The 9778-nt window shown below is 54.4% G+C and overlaps 1 protein-coding gene across 6 annotated transcripts in view; it reads right to left on the reverse strand.

The window, feature by feature from the left end:
- LOC102447096 (protein FAM163A) overlaps positions 1-9369 on the reverse strand; it is a 57386-nt gene extending 48017 nt beyond the window's left edge. For 3 of the 6 annotated variants that reach the window (XM_075936842.1, XM_075936840.1, XM_006126945.4), the window contains exon 1: positions 8814-9368. The gene's annotated coding sequence lies outside the window, so the exon portion shown is untranslated. Of the gene's footprint in view, positions 1-8813 lie in introns of all 6 variants that reach the window. The other 3 variants (XM_014575440.3, XM_025186597.2, XM_075936841.1) reach the window with 2 other exon arrangements.
- Between the last annotated feature and the right edge of the window lie 409 nt (positions 9370-9778).

The raw sequence follows: 9778 nt of genomic DNA on the forward strand, positions 1-9778 counted from the left end.
AGGGATGGCCAACCTATTTAACAAAGAGAGCCAAAACGGTGGCGGAAAAAATACAAAGAGCCGCACCAGAATTGTCAAGCAAAAAAAGAAAGCCCCCCAGAACAGAATTGTCGAGCGAAACCAAAAATATATATAAAAAAAATTTAAAAAGGAGACTGCCCCTTTAAGACGGCTGCCATCTTGAGAGCCATTGTTAAAACCCCACAGCTGTGACCCGGTAAGCACAGAGAAGCCGGGAGCTGCGGGGAGAGGGACGGACAGACAGAGCTGGCATGGGATGGGGATCTTTGGGGGGGGAGGTGCAGGAGCGGCTTCACGAGCTGCACTTTTGGCGGGCAAGAGTCGCATGTGGCTCACGAGCCGCGGGTTGGCCACAGCTGATCTAGGCCATCCCTGATAGATACTTTAGGGGAAACCAGAGCTTTGTCCAGACCCAGCTCCTCTGCAGCGTCTTTCAAAGGTTTGAAAAATGCCTCCTCTGCGCTTGCTGGCTGTGACCATGCCCCGGTGTGGCCAGGCCAAAACCTCACTAGAACGGCCTGGAAAAGCAGGTGCTGAGTGTGGGGGCAGAGCCTGTGAAAGTCCGGCCCGGAATTCTGTTGAACAGCTGATCGCAGGGGTACTAACTCACATGGAACAGAAAAGAAAACCCCTTGATGTTCATGCCCATACTGTGACATCCTCGGGCTCCGCTGGATGGGACTGGGACTGGGCCGGTTGACAGCCCTGAGATCAGACATAAGACAAGGAGGGAGGCAGGAGGCAGGTACTGAAGCTTCTGCAAGTCAGAGTCTTCTCCCCGTAGGAACGCTAACAAGCCTATGGACGTAGCTGGGGGGATGCTTCTGGGGCATGTGAAAGCTGGATCAGACCCAAAGCGAGTTCGTCTGCGGTCACAACTAGCCCGAATTTTGCCAAGTGGTCTATTCCGGTCAAGCCAGGGAGTTAGGGGCTCCGGCTTCATTTCTAAATTCTTTGAGTATTTTGAATCTGTCCAGTGGAGATTTGCTCTTCTCTCAGATCTAATCCTTCTCTGCTCCTTAGAGCTGGGTATGAGGATGTTCTTAGGCAGGCAGTTCCTGTGAAGGAACTCAGCCCCAACCTCCCTTCCCCACGCCAGGAGCAACCAGAAAAGGTTTGATCCGTTTCCTCCTGGTGCAGAGGCATAAGAGGAGATAATTCACGGAAGATCCATGGCGGCCCCTTATCTCAACAGTCATACTGCAGCATCAGTCACATCTCCCACGGTGAAATCAGGCCTAGATCCTCAACAGTCCTTGCTCAGTGCTGTCCCCAACCAGGGTTGTAAACAAACCAGCCAAACCCAGCTTTCCCACATCCATGCCTGGACCCAGAGGGGCTGGATTCTCCGACCCACTCTGCAGCCGTTCCCACCATTACAGCTCGCCAGCTTTGTATAACAGCTCCCTACCCTCTGCCCAGAAAGCTTTGCCTCGTACTCATGGCCCTGTGTGATGTGTGACTTGTGACCCCTGCAAAATCTTATGGGGACACAGCACAACGTGCGCCTCCCAAAAGCCATGCCCAGAGGGAAGCTCTCCCTTACGTGGGAAGCCGATTGTGAAACCTCCAGGCTTTGGACACAGCTGCTGCCTCAGACGCCGAGTTCATGCAATCAGGTTGCTCACAATTCAAAACTGTCACCCAGAATTTCAAAACTTTCCCCGAAATCCTTCCGACTTTTCAAGCAACACTTGGGCCGCTAGGGGGTAAGGAGCCCAGGCAAAATCAGGGAGAGAGGAAAGTAAACAAACAATCTGTCCCACTGAGCTGGAAAATCCTGCACATCCTGGTGCTAGGCTGTAGTTATAGACAAAGCGTTCTGCTTGATGTGGTTACAGACAATGAACGAGATCCAGGCGGACAGAGTGGACAAGCTGTTTGCCCAACCTCAGCAATGTAATCAGCTAGACACCCTCAAAACAGGCTCCCAAGCTGAAGGCAAAGCTACACACCGTTTCCCAATGCGGCTGTTCTTCACAGACATCCAGTCCGCTTGTGTCCTTTGAATCCAAAGGGGAAAGCTGCTCTGAGGACGCTGATCCTTGCTGTGACTCAGGCATCTTAGGCGAGTGACTTAGCCTTGCATTCTCGCTAGCATCCTCTGGTTTTGCAAGCCCAACTGGAGCGGTCTATGGCCGGATTCTGAGTGACACTGAGCAGACACAGCTCCAACTGACTTCCCTAGGTATCACCAGCAGGGGAGGAGAGGTCCAAAATTAGGAAAACAGAAGCCTTCTTCTCTCCGTGCCAGTTTTCTCCTCTAAAATACGACAATTCCTCCCTCCCATCGAGGTGTGCTACGAATCTCCCTTTGGAGGAGATACGCTCACATTGAGCACCATGGCAAAGCCTGGCCATAAAGTGGCAGGTGAACCAAAAGGAAGGTGATTGTTCCTACGTGTGTGTAGGAAGGGGAGTTTGAGGTTTGGGCTGTGAAGGGGGTAGCTGGTGTGAAGCCGCTGGCCCTGGAAGATCCGGCGTAAGTGGTTTGGGCTGACTGCCAGCATGGCTGGAGTCTCCAGATTCACACCAGGGCCACGAATGTGGAAAAGGCTTTTAGGGGCAATAACGACCTTGTGGCACAAATGAGCAGATCTAGTTATTATGTTCTTATTCCCACAATATAAGAACTAGGGGTCACCAAATGAAGTTAACAGGCAGCAGGTTTATTTAAAACAGACAAAAGGAAGTTTTTCTTCATTCAGCACACAGTCAACCTGTGGAACTCCTTGCCAGAGGATATGGTGAAGACTAGGACTTTAACAGGGTTCAAAAAAGGAATGGTCTCCCTTAGCTGCTGTTTGTCTGGAAATGGGTGACAGGATCACGAGAGTATTACGTGTTGTGATCCCTCCCTCTGGGGCATCTGGTATTGGCCACTGTCAGCAGACAGGATACTGGGCTAGATGGACCTTCGGTCTCACCCAGTCTTGCCGTTCTGATGTTTTTGCGTTAGTTCCTCGGGATGGTCTACATGGAAAACCATTATCACAGCTGTCCCCGTCCCCGCACCCGTGGGCTGGCAGTCTCAGCAGAGGGTCCAAGAGCTGAAGGAACGGTGCCGACTGAATTCCTCGCTTGGCCTCCGGAGTGGCCGCAGCAGGGTGGCGAGGAGGCACGTGGGTGGGGATCTTGCACTGTGCACTTGGTGCCCTGACTTCCATGGAGTGCTGCTAATCTATCCATTTGAGTGTCTGTTTCCAATCAGCCCTCCCCTCATGTGCTGCTGTTTGCTTCAGTTTACAGCTATAAAGACTCCCTTGACTAACGGTCAGCGCTGCCTTAAAGGACCGTTCCCGTCACTACTCCAAGGCACACGAGGTAGCCCTCTTTCACAAGAGGACGGCTGTCAGACAATAAGAAACCGCCCTTGAGGCTGGGAATTTTCCAAGCTGCCCAGCAGATTTGGACACCCAATTCCCATTCACTTCACAAATGTCCAGAAACCATCGGCTGGTCCACAGCTTCTGGGCCAAATCTATCTCTGGTGTAAGCAGCGGCAGCTTCACGGACTTCACTGCAGCTGTGCTTCCTTCCACCAGGGCTCCCTTGGACGCCATGCACGGAGTCGGTCTCGTCTCGTGAAAAGAGGTCGCCTTCACCCCGCCCCCCACCCCGCCCTTGAAATGGAGAATTGGTTACACAAACAAAAGCCCGTCTGCTGCTCTCTCACCACACCCACTTGTCACTCTGGCCAATGATCCAGGACAGTCTCTTTTTCAGTTTCAAAGGGACGGGGAATGTGGCTGTCAGAAGATAAGAAACTGGCCAAGCCAGAAGAAGAGCTCTCTGTGACTCAAAAGCTCAGCTCTCTCCCCAACCCAAGCTGGTCCAGGCAAAGACATCGCCTCCCCCTCCTTGCCCTTTTCTTGCAGATGGAGAGAGGCAGGGGAGGAGCAATGCTGCCCAGCAGCTACAGGAAAGCAAAGACTCTTTTCCTGTGGATGATCCAAGACACACAGCTGGGACTGCCAACATTATCTTGGAGCATAAACAGAGGTTTAGTTTAATGGCTCATTAACTGTAATTACATTCACCAAGTCATACTCCAATAGCATGCCACGTGCTTATACACTACAGGGACGGGCACGCACAAGAAAACAAAGGCTTGGCCGGCTCCAGCCCTCCACAGCGTGTATCCAATGTCTGCTGAAGTTATGGAGAGCTGCACGTCTCCCGATTCTCAGCCGGCTCCCAAGGACTTGCAGAGATTTGCAGAAGGATCCGGCCCCAGTGTAGCAGCCTTCAGTTTTAGATATCAAAACACAAGCAGCCAGGTTCTCTTTCATAAAGCCCACGTTGATATACGGGCGTGTCCCTCAGCTGGGCACAGCAGCCACTCCACCGGGGTGGCTAATGTTGACAGGCATTGCCTGCCTCTCTGTGACTAGGTAAGTGGAGGGCTTTCGTGCCCAGATAGTGGCTGATCCACAGGAGAATCCTTTACTGCTTCCTGCCAATAGACCAGGGGTGGGCAAACACCAGGCCGCAGGTCAGATCCAGTACGCTAGGCTTAGCTCCTGGCAGCCCCCCAGGTACCGGTGATCACGCTCCTGTTGGCCACCGATCGCTGTTCCCAGCCAATGGGAGCTGTGGGAAGCTGTGTCCCGGTCTGTGCCACTTCCTGACACTCCTATTGGCCAGGAACAGCAATCTGCACCAACGGGAGCTGCAATTGTTGATACCTGCAGCTTTGCAGGTAAATATAGCAGGCTGATGAACCGCTGCTGTGCTATTGCCTGCTCCTGCAACAGACTATGTTCATTACCAACTTATTTCTGTCTCACAGGGGTACTTCTCTGACCCTCCCATCAACCTTGGTGTCCCCTACAGATTTGGTAAGCACACTCTCCACTTCATTGTCCAGGTGCCAATGGAAACACTGACGGGTTCCGGACCCAGAACTCAGGGGGGTGACAGAATTGCCAGCCCCTAGGCGAGGCGTGTGTGGGGCTCAGATAGAAAGGGAGGGGCTGGGGGCAGCCAGCCCTCAGTGCTGCCCAGAGCACACTGCACCCTTGTCCTCCCAGCTGTCAGCTGGGAGCTTTGGGCCCTTTTCAATCGCCCGGTCCTGGTTCGCTCATGAAAATGACACAGAGGGCTGCGTCAAAAGCCTTACTCATATGACTGATTACACTTCCTGGAGCTCTTTTACAGCGTCGTCGCACGCTTCCCTACAAAAAGAAAAAAGGGGGTTGTGGGTTTTTTGCGTTGTACCCATCTCCTGTCCTAGTCACATCACCGTCCAGCCACCTTTCAGGCCAAGGTTCGAATTCTTCTTCCATTTACTCACCAGAGAGGTGGCTGTTAACTTACACAGACCACTCCCTTTGAATCTTATCCCTGCAGCTCCTGGAAACTCTCACACCACTTTAATACAGATCGATCGCCCCCTGTTCTGGTGGAGCGACTGCTGATTTCCACTAGTATAAATGAGGGAGGAAGGGGTCCACAGACCGGCAGCCTGCTTTCCCAGCTGACAGCCTTTACTTGTCCTGCAATGGATCCTCCTACATTTTAAAGTGCAATAACTTATTCCAGGCTGGGCTGCCATGATGCCATCATGTCGTTGGCCTGATCTTTGACCTTGTGAGCAAAACTAAACCCTGCTGCAGACGAAGGCTAGGTCTACACAGGGAAGATTTGGTGACAAAAGTGCTGTCACCATGCAAAAGTCGCCAGAAGTGAAAACTGGTCACTCCGTTTTTTCATTCTGGGTAAGCATCCCACAGTGCAATGTTGTGGGAAGGCAGAGCTGATCCCTGCTTTTCTTGGGATTCCCCGATAGCTCAGTGAGCTCTCTGTGCTAAGGAATGTCAAAGCAGCAGAGCAATTTCTCCAGCCCTCTCCCTGCGACAGTAGTCTGTCTACTCCTGTGTTCCCCACAGGGCAGAATGGGAGCACTCCCATGATTTGTTCTTTGTTTGTTCCCCAAAGGGAGCAGCTTACTCAGCTGTCAGATACTTCACAGAGTAGGGGAAGGGTGCATACCTACAGGGCAGCAGAGATCACAAAACACTGAACAGAGCCATCAGGGCAGGCATTGCGGGATACCAGCAAAAGCCAGTTTTCTTGACTAAACAAACAGCAGAGTCCACACTAGCTCTTTGTTGACAATAAAAGGAGGGGGAAAGACAAGGTCTCTCACAGGGTTGGAAGTTTCTTGTTGTAAAAACTGGGTGTTTTTCCCCTACAGAAGTTTCATTGCAGTGTGAACACTCGCAGCATTTTGTTGCCAAAAGCCAGTTTTTGGCAATGTAACATGCCTAATGTTTGCACCCCATCCCTCTTAACTGTCTCCATCACAAGGAAAACCCTCTTGGGACCAATTCTCCTTTAACTTCTATCAGCATTGCAATGTTGGAACCCCATAAGGCTTGATTTTGAGCTCATTTATATGAGATAAAGCTCCAATTCAGACTGCAAATTTGGGCTTTAATCCTTACTCGTGCTCACCAAGGCAAGTAAAGAGGACACAATCTGGCTCTATGCACACCATGGACAGGATACTAATCCCACTTAAAGAGCGAATGAAAGGTGGGTCTCTGATGCAGAATTGTGCACAGACGACACCCAAGAGATTCATATTTCTGCGGGAAGAATGAGGTTTGCAGTGAAACCACCCAGAGACATACTACCCATATGCCTTATGGATTTTGGCCTCGCGGAATGAAAAATGTGGCATGAAATCTCCTAGCATTTCCAGCAGATGAAGCATGAAACGCACTTTCAAGAAAAAGGCAGCGGCGGAGTCGCGCTAAATATTTCATCTCAGTAGCAAAGCAGCCCTGTGAAAGGTCAGCACCTCAAACTGTGATCAGCAAGGGTCTCAATTTCTGCTCTAGTAGCAGATGTGCAGGAAAGGAAATCAGACATGGGAAGGAGGATTGTTTGCCGATTGTTGTCTGGCTAAGCTTATCCACCTTCATTTAGTGGGGGTGACTGGCAGTCGTGTGACTAGCATCCTGGATTTATCCACACAATGGACACTGACTCTATTTCAGTGTATGCCTATTGTTAAATTAACTGATTTTGCTCAGGCCACAAACACCACTTTAATCATGTTGGTATTTATGGCTCCTCCCCTGATTAAACACAGGATTGATAACCAACGCATGACATCCCTACCCAGCCTTCTATCCAGGGAGGAGTGGATAGGGTGTATTGTGACTGGAATTGAGCAGTCGGATGCTTGAAAGAAATCCCAAAAGGGAGGAAATGCATTCATTCGGGGAAATCCTCTGGCCTGGGTCATGCCCTCCTGGCCTTAGAATCTATGAATCTGATCTCTGTAACGTCTGTCAATAACACATTCAGTCTTATATGTGTGGACTCCCTTTCTCCCCGGTCAGACACTCCTCTGTGCACAGCAACTCAAAGATGAGAAACTATGAGTTTTCCTGGTCTCAGTCTCTACAGACATTTGTTCATACCCCCAAACCATCAGAAGAGAAAACAAAAGATTGTTTTTCCTCCAAGGCAAGAGCCTTCTTGGAACCCTGCGGAGTGGACCCTCTACTTGGAGCTACATAGGGAGCGGTAGGGGTTGCTAAAGTCGACGTGGCCACCCCATTGAAGATCCCACTGCATGGCATATCAGTAACCCACCCAGCAGTTTAACAAGGGCTCCTGACTCGTCTGCCCACAGCCTTTCGTCCGCACCATCGCCATCACTACAGCCAGCTCCTGCTCTTGCTACACCAGGCGTAAGCCCAGTGAAAAGCCACCACTATAAAAATCCCGGCAGCAGGAGACTCCTGTTGTCTCATTAATTGCCACTAGCCCGGCACATGCGAATCGCTCATTATCACAATCTCTGGTTTATCAGCAAGTGACAGTCCTTCCTAGTCATCTCAGGAGTCTAGGACACTCTCTAGATCACTAGCAAAGCTGCCCAGCTGGGCACATCCCCTGACCCCTCCCCCCAGACTCTATTCATGCCGATTAAAAACAGGGCTCAAAGCTTGACAAGTCACAAAGAGGGACCCCTGTAAAAACTCAGCTGGGCGGGGCAGACCCGTGAGGGAAGGGGGGAGATAAGAGAAGTGGGGTGCGCTGATGGAATATTCCACACTGTTTGTTGGTTCTGTATAGACAGGAGGAGCAAGAGCGGGGAACTCCGCTGCGGGGCTACCTGCTGCTCTAGGGGGCCTGTGGCAGGGGGGCAGCCATTCAGCCTCAGAGAAAGCCCCCCCAGCGGGGAAAGGTCCCCCCAGGGCGGCTAACCCCAGCGCTCCGGCCCAATTATGGACGCGCAGCCAGAGCCAGCACAGAGCTCCCTGGGCTCGGCAAAGGGACCTGATTCCCTTCGCATCGGCTGGAGGAGGCGCCGGGGGGAGCGAGGTGGGGGCTCCCTGCGGCCCGAGCACGGGGACTTTTCAAACTCGGCCCGGGCTGGCACGAAGGGTTTGGCAGCAGCCTCGCCGGGTGGGGACTTTCCGGGCGTCCCCGGCAGCCTACGCCCCTGGCCAGCGCTGACTCGCTTGCTCCCTTTTCTAGCCTCCGCCCCGGTCTTTCCCCCTTTTTTGCCTGGGGGTGGGGGGAATCCGGTTACCTGTCCAAACCGGGGCGCCTCGGGGGCTGTCCGAAGAGAGGCGCCCGCCCCAGCAGAAGAGCCGCGCGCTTCGCCCGGGGGCCCTGGCGGAGAAGTTTGCGGAGGGAAATGTCTGGCTGCCTTCTGGGACCCCGCTCCCCTTCTGCGCCGAGTGGAGACCCCCCCTCTCTCCTCTCCAGCCCCCGACAGAGCCACAGCGCCCCGCGCCCGCACCCAGCGCAGGAAAGCGGCTTACCTGGGAAGCGCCTGCTCCGGCCGATCGCCCGCCCCCGACACACGCCCGCCGCTGGGCAGGCTGCGGAGCCGGGCGGCGGAGCTGCGGCTGCCGCGGTAGGAGGCGAGGGAGCAGCCGTCAGCCTCTTGTCCGTTTCATGGCTCCCCCGGGCTGCGCTGAGCGCCCCTCGGCTGCAGGGGGCGCCCCGCTGCACCGCCTGGCCCCGCCGCCCTACACCGGGGAGCGGGACTAGGCAGGGGCGGCAGCCGCGCGGCTCCCCGGCGAGTGCAATGGCCCGGCGGCTGCCCCGCCCCGCGGAGCCGGCCGCGCCCTACAGGCGAGGCGGGGAGCGGGGCGGGCGCTGGGGAAAGCGGGGGGAGCCGCAGCGGGATCCCCAGTGGGGACGGGAGAGCCGGGCGCAGTCAGGGCCCCCGCCGGGCGGGAGAGCAGCCGCAGCTCCCGGGAGAGCCCCGCCGGCAGCCCAGCCTCGGGACGCTTCGGAGCCTGCAGGGAGCTGGCGCCGACGTGAGGCCGCAACAGGTTGTCAATCCCCGCCCTGGCCCCCAGCCTCGCCCTGCAGCGCACCTGCTCCCACAGCCCCGCCCCGCCGGGCCCTGTCCATGGTGCTGAAACCCCTCTGAGCTCATTAGCAAACCGCCCCTCCTGCTCCGAGTCCAGAGCGTTTCCTGCCCACCTCGGGGCTATGCACCCCCCCCCCCCACACACACACACCCACACCCGCTCATGACCCAACTACACCGATCTTCCCCTGCTACTGCGGGAGGGTCGGAAATCAATCTGCGTCTCCCGCCCCGCTTTGCTAGGCCTCTGAGCTGCTTTTATCCAATAGCAAGTGTGCCAGGTAAGGAACTCCTGGCTGCCAGCACAAGAGCAGGCTCCAGGAACACAAGAAAAGGCCCAGGAAGGGAAACAGAGGCTGGACTGGAGGGCTAGGAGAGCCAGCCACATAGGTTTTTCAAACATGA

The sequence above is a fragment of the Pelodiscus sinensis genome, chromosome 9, assembly GCF_049634645.1.
Source record: "Pelodiscus sinensis isolate JC-2024 chromosome 9, ASM4963464v1, whole genome shotgun sequence".
In the NCBI taxonomy this organism is placed as follows: Eukaryota; Metazoa; Chordata; order Testudines; family Trionychidae; genus Pelodiscus; species Pelodiscus sinensis.